Below are 12,415 nucleotides of genomic sequence, written 5' to 3' on the forward strand. Positions count from 1 at the left end.
AAATGTGTGAGAGGAGAAGGGTTCTAGCCTAGCCTTACCCCTGATGTGCTAGTTTTCTATGTGCGGAGATTAACAAAAGAAATTGAGGAGCATAAAAACTTGTGAGCTTCCCTTGCAGTCTAAAGTGGTACAACCCGAACACAGGATTATCTCCCCATCTGAGGACTGTGCACTTGTTAAATGTACATATAGTGAGTGCACACACATGAGAAGCATGATCATTCCCACTCAAATCCACTGGGCCCTCCTTCACCCTTATATGTGGTCAGGGCACTGAACATCCCAGTGGAGGAGAGGTGCCATTGGGTGTGATTTGTTCAGAAGAGCCCCCTCCATACATATTCAACATGTGGAGAGGGAAGGAAGGCCACACCTGCCAGTCCTACCCATGCACCCCCCTTTCACACACTGAGCAGGAACACATCCACTGCATACAGATTCTCAGTGTCATCAGGAACCTTGATCTGCAGGTTTTCTACTAGCATGAAGAGCCTTTGCACGTAACATCTGCACACGCACACACAGGCCCACCATTGCTGATGTTTCACTCTTCATATGGTTGTCATGGGGCAGAGGCAGTGGAGGTGGTCCTGTTTCCCTGCCACATATTGGGTATATGAGTGAAGAGGGCATTTCTGAATAGCCTTTGTTTATAATGTATATATAGTCTGCTGCTGTTTGTGAGTATGTATAATACGTTTTCCCTGCAGGGAACACATCGCAGATTGGTAGGGGGAGTATTTTCATTGATGGCGGGGAAGGGTTAAACCCCTTCAGTCCTGATCAGATTTCCCTTACCCCAGAAGCAACTGCTATTAAACTTGTAAAACACAGCAGGAGATCCAGTTGCAGTTCTCCTGATGTCATGTGTAGTTTGGCCCTATGTAATGTAGATTCCATGGAGCATAGTGGTGCATATGTCTGTATAGGCAGGTATAGATTTGAGCTCCATGAAGGTTGCCTTAGAGCAGGGATGGGGAGCCTGTGGCTCTCCACCTGTATCTGGATCACAACTCCCAGAATATCTGATCACTGGCCATCTTGATGTCCAGCACTAGCTGGAGGGGCGTAGGTTTCCACCCCGCCTTTTGAGGGAAATTTTCCAAACAGGAAGGAGCCATAGCTCAGTGGTAGTGCTTTTGTATGCAAAAAGTGGCAAATTCAATCTGCAGTTAATAAAGAAGGGTTGAAGATAGCTATGCTGTGAAAGATCTTGATGTAAGACCCTGAGGAGCCATTGCTAGTGAGAATAGAGATATTGTTCAGCTAGAAAAGGGGTCTGACTTAGTAATATATAGCTTAACATTTTCAAAATTAGCCCAAGTGAGGATGATATCCAGCACTGATCTGAAGACAGACACAGGGATAAAGGGGACTGTACCTGAACCAGAGTCCCCCAAGCCTGAAATGCTAAAGACTCCCCCCAAAAACACCAAAATGCCCAAGTTCCCTGAGCCTGGATCTTCAGAAACTATAGCCCCTCAGCTTAGTTTTTTTGAGGGTCAAGAATATTTGCCTCCAAGGGCCTTGCATTCCACTTAGTCTATGGGTGAAAGTAGCATGAGCTCATGGAGTGCTTGTGTGCCAGGAACCAGACCAAAGAGTTTCCCCTTTAAGTTTATGCAGTCCTCATCAGGGACACAGAGTCCAGGCGCATAGTCAAGCTCATGGAGCATAAAAGGACCCAGTTTAGAGACTGAGCTTTTGTTGGAACAAATTGTCCTTCACTGGGCTCTCTCCAGGGTCCTGAAAGACCTACCACCTTGTTTCCAGGGGTCTTATCTTGAATAAGCCCTGCCAGTCCTCTCCTCCCACCCCAGGCTGCTTGCTGGACTATCTCTCGACCTGGGAGACCAGGGTTCGAATCCCCACACAGCCATGAAGCTTACTGGATGACCTTGGGCCAGTCATTGCCTCTCAGCCTCAGAGGAAGGCAATGGTAAAACCACCTATGAATACCGCTTACCATGAAAACCCTATTCATAGGGTCGCCATAAGTCGGGATCGACTTAAAGGCAGTCCATTTCATTTTTCACCTACCCATGGGATCTGGCTTACCAGGATATGATATATGCCAAATACTGCTATAAAAGACAAAGATCAGTTAACAACATAATGCCACCTTAATGATTTTGCACAGAAACATCATAAGGTTCCAAATAATACATGTTCACCTGCTGTTCTGTTGTATGTTGAAAAGTAAACTAGTTTCTTAGCTGAAATCCCTTGTTAATATGATAGGGATATATATTTTCTTTCGCATGCACCAGGTCTTGAGTTGGCTCTTGAATATAATGAATAGCTTTTTGATGCATTTTAATATTTTTATACAAAGAATATATTAAATAGTATTTTTCTTGACCTTGATGCACTTTCCACATAACAAAAAAGTCTTAATGCATTAGGACTCATTATAGAATAAAGGGGGAAATATGAAAAGCACTGCAATAACCCACAAGAGGAAAAAGTGAAACAGAAATTAGAGAAGACTTATTAAAATATTATGCAGCAAAAATATAATTTGTTGCCCACAAGTCTGCTTTTTGTTTCTTAGGGCTGTTTCATTCAGGCATATGTATCATAATTTATCATTACTTCATATGCAAAGTTTAATTAGCTGCACTTACATATGCCTGAAAGCCACAGCATGGGGCAGTGGTCAAACTAAAGGTCTGATACTGCTGCTAAATGAATTGTCCTATTTGTCCACCCTACTGAAACCAAACATTGGAACCTCACCAGATTTTGTACCTCTGTCTTCAGTACACATCCAATACTTCTTTCCAGTCAACATTTCAAAAGATCTGATCTTTTATTTTTCTCCAACTATTACTAGAACTCTTCCCCATGCCTTGGCCAGTTTTCTTCTTTGCTGTACGTCAGCCTCTTCTCTTCTTTCTTTTTAGTCGGTTCAGAATTTCTCATGTCAAATCTCACTTTCAATCAGGAGCTGCCAGTTCATGACCCATACTCTTAAGAACTATAAAGCACTTAGTGGCTAAGATTGGGGAGTATCTTGTATCTAGCCTTGTTTAATTACTTCATGGAATGAATTTGCAGATCTTGCAGGAATAAAGCACATCATTAAAAGGGTATTTCCACTTTTAGAGTGTGTGCCATTCATCCTTTTATTTGCTGTCATAATAGAAATTAGCTGGTTTTGAATATTTATCTTTTGTTTATTGTTGCTTGAATGGACATCAACACTGGTCCTACTAGTATTACCCTCTGTACACATGTTTTAAAGCATATGCTTAAAAATATAAAGTACATTGGAAAAACACGCATATCAAACAGGCACACTCATCTCAGATTAGAATTGACTGCAGTAGGTAAATATGGATTTGTGGCTATGTGATGTGTAAATACTGTTTATTCCAAGATCTGACGATAAATAGCACCAATCAGAAGAGCCTATGTAAAAGCAGTGTTTTTGAACTCATTACTTTCTTAACTATAATGATGAAAGTACCTATAGGAGTTCCTTCCTAGCATGCTATGGGAGGGTATAATTTAATCTCTTTTTAAATTTAATCTCTTTTCTGAATTCTTGTCATTATTAGTTCTACTGTTGCAGCACTTCCTGAGACAGAAACGAAAGGAGGGCTGTAACAGATCATGGCAATGGCTGCAAGTGGGCACAGTGCTATTTCTGCACATAAAGATGCTTGAAACACTAGCAGCCTTTCACTTCTACACAGTTGTCATGCCCCCCTCAGAGGACTCATCCAAGGAGGAAGAGGAATGGGAGACCACAGACCCAGGAGAGGGGACAAGCAGGGAGACAGCCCAGGACCCTTCACCAGACCAGAGACAAGCCCCTGAGGGAGCCTGCCTGCCAGAATCAGGAAGCGACCAGGAGGCTGCCCCTTCCCCAGCAGAGAGAAGACACCAACAGGTGTTGCAGCAACAAAGGCAATCAGCGCGGTTAAGGGGCAGGAGAGCTTGGAAGAACACAGGCTGATTGGAAGCACCTGGGCCAGCATGCAGAGTACAAAAGACTGGAAGGAAAAGGAGACTCCTTGCTAGAGTCAATACCAAGCCTTGCTGCAGACATTACTCCAGCTCTCCTGTTAAACCCGTGCCTTGAACCCTACCCTGCCTGATCGGATCTCTTGGTTTCTGGATATTTGGACTCCCTTAAGGACTTCTCTGCCTCCTCCTTCAACACTACCCAAATGGTAAAACACGCTGGCTTGACCCCTTGGTTCCTCCTGCCTGGCAGATTTATGGTCTGGCCTTATCTGTTCATTAGCTGCATGCCTCTGTGAACCCCCACATTTGACAACAGTTGAGAGAAACTACTTTTCAGACAACTCTCTAGATGCTTACTGAGGTGCCCCAAAGACAGCCTGGCCATCCATACTGATCTCTATGGTGCCACATTCACAGTAATGCCAGGCATGTTTGAGATATGGGGATAGGGCAGAATATCTTGCCGATGACTTTGGAACCAGCGCTGAAATTGGAACCAGGGATTCTGGAACATAGTAAGCTGCCTTATACCATGTTAGACTACTGCCCATCTAGCTCTGTATTCTATTATTTTGCTGGTAGCAACTCTCCAGAATCTCCAGCAAATATAGTTCTTTTCACCTAGTAAGTAAGGCTGTAATCCAGTACACACTTACATGGGAGTAAGTTCCATTGAACACAGTGGAACTTAATTCTGAGTACACATGTATTGCATTGCAGCCTAAGTAATTTTAATGTTGTAATCACAGGTCATAACACAGCAAATCAAAACATACACAAGAACATAAATACATCATACATCCCAGTGGGATTTAAAAGTATTAATATATTGTACATACAAAAATCAATAAGAAAAATAAAACTGTGAATTCAAAATGTCAAACAGTAGTTACAACAACAATAATAAAAATGGTTCAGATTCTAGGGCAAGTTCTAAAACTACAATTTAGCCAGATGTCTAGTAGGATTTGCATTTACAGATCTCTTTCTGATTTCAAAAGCTAAAAGAGTACAACTGGCCATGTGATAGCTAACATAAGGACATACATCTGCCAACAAGTAGTTGATGAATTCTGCTTCTGTGCCAGAGAAGCTGACATTAATCTGACATAGCTTCTTGTCTTATTGCTTCATAAAAAGGGAAGTGTAGGACATAATCTACCAATAAGGACAATGGCTCCACATGGACTTTACTATATCTACCCTCAAGATACATGGAGTTTGAAAATGTAAACGGGTAAACGCCTTCCTTAGTGGTGCACTGGTGAGGTTGACTAAGTACTCTGATGTAAATTTATTTTTCTTAAAATGAGGGTATCACAAGGAGACCTTTAAGTGCTGAACCGGACCAGCATCTCAACTGGCATCCCACTTGAGGAGCCAGTCATGAATTTTGTTTGTGTCTCAACTTAACATCCTCTAAAAAGGGCAGAGAATATATTTGCAAGATGTGGGACAACATATTTACCCACTGGTTCCCCCCCTCCCCGATTTAATTAAGTGATCTTCAGAGAAGCTGTCAAGCTTCTTGAAGTATTTTAACAATATCAGATAGACTCATATAGTAAGTGACTCCTTAAGTGTATGACAAGGGGAGACCCAAAAGTTTTCCTTAAGAAGTTATTCTGAACTATTTCTAGAAAGGCACCTTCTCATTCCATCCTCACATTTTGGCCCCATACAGCAGTTATGTAATTAATCACTTTGCTCTGAAATATTTTAAGTGCAGGATCTATTAATTGGTCACCCTTAGAAAAGTAAAATTTCAAAACAGCCATCACAGACTGACAAGTAGAGCCTTCACCTGCTACCAGATCCTTTAACCAGAGATGCCAGACATTGAACTTGGGAGAGACCTCTTTCATCCAGGCATGTGCTCTTATTTATTTATTTATTTATTTATTTATTTATTTATTTATCTATTAGATTTATATCCCCCTGTTCTCCTAGTAGGAGCCCAGCTCTTCCACTGAGCTATGCCACCTCCCAGTGATTTGCAGTTCATAGTTCATGATCCTAACCGCGATTCAGTGCAGCTTTTAAAGAGATACAGTTTTAATGTTTTTTATTTTAAAAATAAAAAAGCCCCCACTGCTCGTCTCTTCCCAGCCTGTATGCTTTCATTTTGGCTTTTAAAATTGGAAATACTGAAGTATTCAGAAATGGGCAGCCTGGAGAAACAGTCACAGACCATAAGCCTTTTGCCCCATTTATACCATGAAATGCTAACATTCCCTCCTGCGGTACTCTTTATTAATTTCTCATATAGGCAGGCTGTGGAACAAAATTATTTATTTGCTTTGTAAAGTTATAATGATAGCAAGCAATGTTGCAGATTTAAATTTAGTGGGAGATACAACAGTAAATTATGATTGCCGACAAAAGTGATCCTACACTCAGCTCTGCAGTTCTCCTGGGCCTGCACTAATGGAACGAGAACTCATTAAAAAAATCATTTTCCTGTACTGAAAGGTCCCAGTGGGACCTGGGTGTCACTTGAATTCAATGGAATGGCTATAATTTTTGTCTCCTTCCATTGTGCAGAGTAGGGTTGCCAGTCCTAGGGCCTGAGACTGATCCTGTATCTTTAGGAGAAGAGAAAGTCAGCCAAGTGCAGGTGTTCTTGCAACACTGTAATGGGAAAAACCACAAGGTGGAATTCTCCCTTCCCCCTGCACAACTTTTAAAGATACAGAAGATCTCTTGGTTGCCAGGCCCAGCCTCCAAGAATCAACCCTACTGTCCACACATACACATTACTTGGCCATTTTTGCTATGTATAGAAAGCTGGAAAGAAAATAACTTGCCCTCCAATCTGCATCAGTTTAGTAACCTGGAAACAATACTTAATTGTCACATGTGCCAAGCTGAGTGGCTATTTATAAGCCTGACAAATGATTTCTCACCACATGCTCTGTTTCCATGTTCCTTATTCAAATGTGTCTTCCTTTGTCTTAGCTGAAGGCCCCAACACATCCAACAACCAGGTCACAAACTGGCATCCTTTAGCCATAGGAGTGACAATGTCCACTCAGAGCCATTCCATCCAAATGTTTTTGTTGCAGAGAAAGTTGAATATGGGATTTTTGCCTGTATTCAAACTAGTATGGCACACCTATATGCCGATTTTCATCTGATGTCAATAAGAGCATGGATTAGGGAATAACACTAAGTCTCCCCAGGTCTGGTGCAGTTTTACGGGATGGGGCTACTGCCACATCCACAGCCCTGCCATGCATGATGACTGTGGCAGAAGGTGGAGGAGAACTCAGATTGCTGCACCAGCCTGGAACTGGTGTAGTGATCAGGCCCAAATTGAGCTCAATGCCATCACTGCTCTGCCTCCAGAAAGCCCCATTTTGGGAATTTGCACTGACTGTCACCAGCCAAGATCCACTCAGCAGACAGACAGGGAGCTCTCCAGGAAACAGCTGACAAGAGGCTAGCAGGGCTGGTAGAGGAATTCCTCCACCCAGTCTACCACCACCCATTATGGGCAAAGGGGTTTTGGATTGCTCTGTCAGAGAAGTGTCTTACATCAAATTATGTACATAAATAAGCCCTAGCCTCTTTTGCAGAAAAAGCTGTGTTGTTAAATATGGTCCAAAAGATCTAAAGAACTAACATATACAGTTATTATGGCAAAGAACAATACATATACTGTTTTATAAAGTTTGAATTATATTTTCCACATACATGAATGTTGAAAACACACAAGTTTGAAAGATGACAGGAACAGGTGGTTAATCATGTTTTTCTGCCCTTTGCAAGATGCTTTGTAATAATTTTCAGAACTCTAGTAACCACAAATTGTCACAGACAGTGGGGCAGATGTTTCTTGGTCTTGGTTTTGCTGTATTTGTTTCTGCCTGTGGCAGAATTTTCTTGACAAGGCAGACAACTCATTACTTCAAGAGTTCAGGCTTCATCATAGTTCTCAAGGAAGTGAACATCTTGAAATGCCACGACCTTTTCTAGCAAAGGGAAAAATGCCACCAAAAAGGGGGCACAATGGTGGGGGCACAGGAGGGAATGAGAAAGGGAGGGGAACCTCAATTTTTTTTAAAAAAAAGATTGTAATTTTTCAGCACAGCATTATGTTTTCCTGTGGGTGTTACTGAAGCTATCAAGAAAAATGCTTTACAAATTGTTGGGGGCAGGGAAAAACCACTTAGTACTTCATTTTTAATCAAAATAAGAATTTGGATAATATTCCCTTCAGCAAGTTAAAAGAAAAAAATTCAAACTCTTTTGCAGTGTTACAATTCTGATTGACTCTAATGGGGTCAGGATTTCACCTGAAGACATTTATGAAATATGAATAAAGTGTAGTAAGTGATAGGCCAAGACCTTCAAGCTACTTATTTCATCAGGGTATTATTGTGGAAGCCAAAAAATAAAGCTTACTTCTGCTGGAGTTAATGTAACAATTCTGGAATAAGAAAGTTGCTTTTCCACTCCAGCATAAATTGAGGAAATTCTAATAGGACTAGTAGGCTTATTAAAAGGAAAAAGGTTAATAAATGCCTATTAATATTTGAAGCCAAGCTCAAAGTAATATGCAGGGATATAAGATGTCTTCATCAGACAATGCATGCAAGTCAAGCATCCCTCTCTTGTCCCTAATTGAATACTGTAGTTAAAATGGATAGCTTTCCCCCCTTGTTTTTTCTCCTGCTTTTTATCCCTGCACATTTCTCTTAATCATTTGCAAAAAAGGAAACATCCATCAACTTATAACAATGATTATCTGCTCTTTTGAAGAGATGGTGCTTCATAAATGTTATCTTTGCCCATTATAATTATCTATCTTCCCTACCCATCCCTCTAACAAACAACGGAGGAGATGGTACTACTTTAGGCTCAGGAGAGAGCTCACACAGCTGAATTCTCCATTTAAAAAAATTAATCCTCCACATAGAAACTAGATGTCAGAAAGCGTTCTAACCTCATTCCAGTGTGGTGCCCTTCAGATGTTTTGGACTGCAACTCCTATAATCCCTGATCACTTGCTATGCTGACTGGGGCTGATGGGAGTAGTAATCCAAAACATCTGGAGGGCACCAGGCTGAGGAAAGCTGAACTAGGGATTTATTTATTACTTCCTCATCTGTTCTTTATAAAAAAAATAGGTGTTAAAATTGTAAGCCTTTAGGCAGAGACCTGGTCCTTTTTTTTCTGTATAGGGATCAGTTTATTTAAGCACTAAACTGTCAAGAAATATGGAAAACTAAACAATGGCCCACAGACTGGAAGTGTTCAATATATACCCCAATTCCAAAAAAAGGGGATCCCAGGAAATGCAGTAATTATAAACCTATTGCCTTAATATACCATGCAAGTAAACTAATGCTCAAGATTCTACAACAAAAGTTCTTATCATATATGGAGCGAGAAATGCCAGATGTCCAAGCTGGATTTAGAAAGGGAAGAGGCACCAGAGATCATATCGCAAACATACGTTGGATAATGGAACAGGATAATGGAACAGACCAAGGAATTTCAGAAGAAAATCACCCTGTGCTTTATAGATTACAGCAAAGCCTTTGACTGTGTAGATCATGAAAAACTATGGAATGCTTTAAAAGAAATGGGGGTGCCACAGCATCTGATTGTCCTGATGTGCAACCTATACTCTGCACAAGAGACTACTGTAAGGACAGAATATGGAGAAACCGATTGGTTTCCCAATCGGAAAGGGTGTGAGATGTGTGTATTTTATCACCCTATTTATTTAATCTATATGCAGAACATATCATACGGAAAGCGGGATTGGACCAAGATGAAGGAGGTGTGAAAATTGGAGGGAGAAATATCAATAATTTAAGATATGCAGATGATACTATACTACTAGCAGAAAACATTAATGTTTTAAAACGAATGCTGATGAAAGTTAAAGAGGAAAGCACAAAAGCAGGACTACAGCTGAACGTCAAAAAGACTAAAGTAATGACAACAGAAGATTTATGTAACTTTAAAGTTGACAATGAGGACATTGAACTTGTCAAGGATTATCAATACCTAGGCACAGTCATTAACCAATATGGAGACAATAGTCAAGAAATCAGAAGAAGGCTAGGACTGGGGAGGGCAGCTGTGAGAGAACTAGAAAAGGTCCTCAAATGCAAAGATGTATCACTGAACACTAAAGTCAGGATCATTCAGACCATGGTGTTTCCGATCTCTGTGTATGGATGTGAAAGTTGGACAGTGGAAAAAGTGGATAAGAGAAAAATCAACTCATTTGAAATGTGGTGTTGGATGAGAGCTTTGCGGATACCACGGAATACAAAAAAGACAAATAATTGGGTGTTGGAACAAACTAAACCAGAACTATCATTAGAAGCTAAAATGATGAAACTGAGGTTATCATTCTTTGGACACAATGAGAAGACATGATTCACTAGAAAAGACAACTATGCTGAGAAAAAGAAGGGAATAGAAAAAGAGGAAGGCCAAACAAGAGATGGATTGATTCCATAAAGGAATCCACAGACCTGAACTTGCAAGATCTGAACAGGGTGGTTCATGACAGATGCTATTGGAGGTCGCTGATTAATAGGGTCGCCATAAGTCATATTTGCCTTGAAGGCACATAACAACAACAAGCTGTCGCTCTTACTCCTTCTGCTTCTGCTATTGCTTTGGCTACTACTAAATAATAAACAAACAAAGTAAAATTGTTCATCAACGTTCATCAATTGCTTTATTTGCTTTTAGCCATAAGCCATTGCAAAACAAACACAACATTAAAAAAATAAAATACATGTAAAACCAAAGATCATGTAATTTCAGACGTACCAAGGTTTACTTATTTAGCTCTTCAAGATAATTCGCTCTAATCTTTTTAGCTGCAAGAGCAAAATTGGCCACCGCAATTGTAACCATATTTTGCTTGTCCGCCAAAAGATCTACTATTAAAATATCGGGAGGGCACCCCTCCCTCGGGCTAATCAAGGGCTCCAAAAATTGGTATCTAGGGCTATTGTAGAGTGGACACCTTAACATATAGTGAACGAGATCTTCTGGCTCTTTGAGTCCACAAATACAGTAACGCTCCTCTTTCGGAGTTCCCTTATATCTGCCCTCCAAATACGCTGTGGGCATCGTCTGGAATCTAATTTCAGTAAAAGCTCTACGTATGGAGCACTTGTTAAAATAGTAAAATATGAGGGAATAGCATGGTTTACTTTAAAAAAGGGAAACCACCATGAAAAGGGGGACGCCACTATGGTAGCACTGTCTTGGTCCGCATCAAAATTTAAAACCCAATTGCGAAGCTCCAAGGGTGAAAAAGTTGAAAGATTACTAGGGGAAAGGTTATAATAAGACAACTATGCTGAGAAAAAGAGAAGGGAATAGAAAAAGAGGAAGGCCAAACAAGAGATGGATTGATTCCATAAAGGAAGCCACAGACCTGAACTTGCAAGATCTGAACAGGGTGGTTCATGACAGATGCTATTGGAGGTCGCTGATTCATAGGGTCGCCACAAGTCATATTTGCCTTGAAGGCACATAACAACAACAAGCTGTCGCTCTTACTCCTTCTGCTTCTGCTATTGCTTTGGCTACTACTAAATAATAAACAAACAAAGTAAAATTGTTGCAATAATTTGATTCTTTCTGCTGTACTCTGGTATACATGCATGGATAGATGCACACGACTTACTACAATCTTAGTAAAAAAAGGCACATTTATCACATTAGAAAGGTAAGGCTACTGTTATTTCAACATAAGTTATACATGTGCTTTGACTTGTAGAACAAAAACGTTTATTAAGTGGTTGACCAAGACTCCCAGCAATTTTCAAGCAGTACATGGAAAAGAAAGTTTTAGAACTGCGCTAGTCTATGGGATAAATGTATCTGATTAGAGGCTCTCCTTTCTTGTGATTTCCCACAGCCTGCTTTCCATCTGTTGGTTTCCTGCTTCTGTTGTTAACAGCCAGCATTCTGCCTATGGGTCTATTAGCTAAACTTGTGAGTATACTGAATACCTGGGACTCTGTTGGTGTAAATAGGAAATATGACAGTTTAAAAGAATTATTGATTCTTTAATAGATGATAGGACTATAAATAACAGTTATTAGCCACAAAAGCCACATTGTAGTGAAAAGTGACACCTTGTAGTATTGAGTGGGCTTGTGTGTTCCAACGAACCCTGTGAGTGATGCCATTGGGAGTCATGTACTCCCAGCAGAGTCCCCTATGGCGGTAAGGTCAAGGGAGAGGAACCAGACAAAGAACGATCAAAGAATGTCCTCAATGGCAGAACAGGCAGAGGATAACCATGTGTATGTTACAATGGCTGTGAAGGCGGATGAAGGCTGCAGCAGATAAAAGACTCCCAATTGTTGTGGTATCCATGCCACTGGATCAAAGCATTTTTCTGACAAGATTGTGTGTTGATCGTCGTGCTCCAATCTCCCCACGAAAAACA

The sequence above is a fragment of the Rhineura floridana genome, chromosome 9 (genome assembly GCF_030035675.1).
Source record: "Rhineura floridana isolate rRhiFlo1 chromosome 9, rRhiFlo1.hap2, whole genome shotgun sequence".
Lineage (NCBI taxonomy): Eukaryota > Metazoa > Chordata > Lepidosauria > Squamata > Rhineuridae > Rhineura > Rhineura floridana.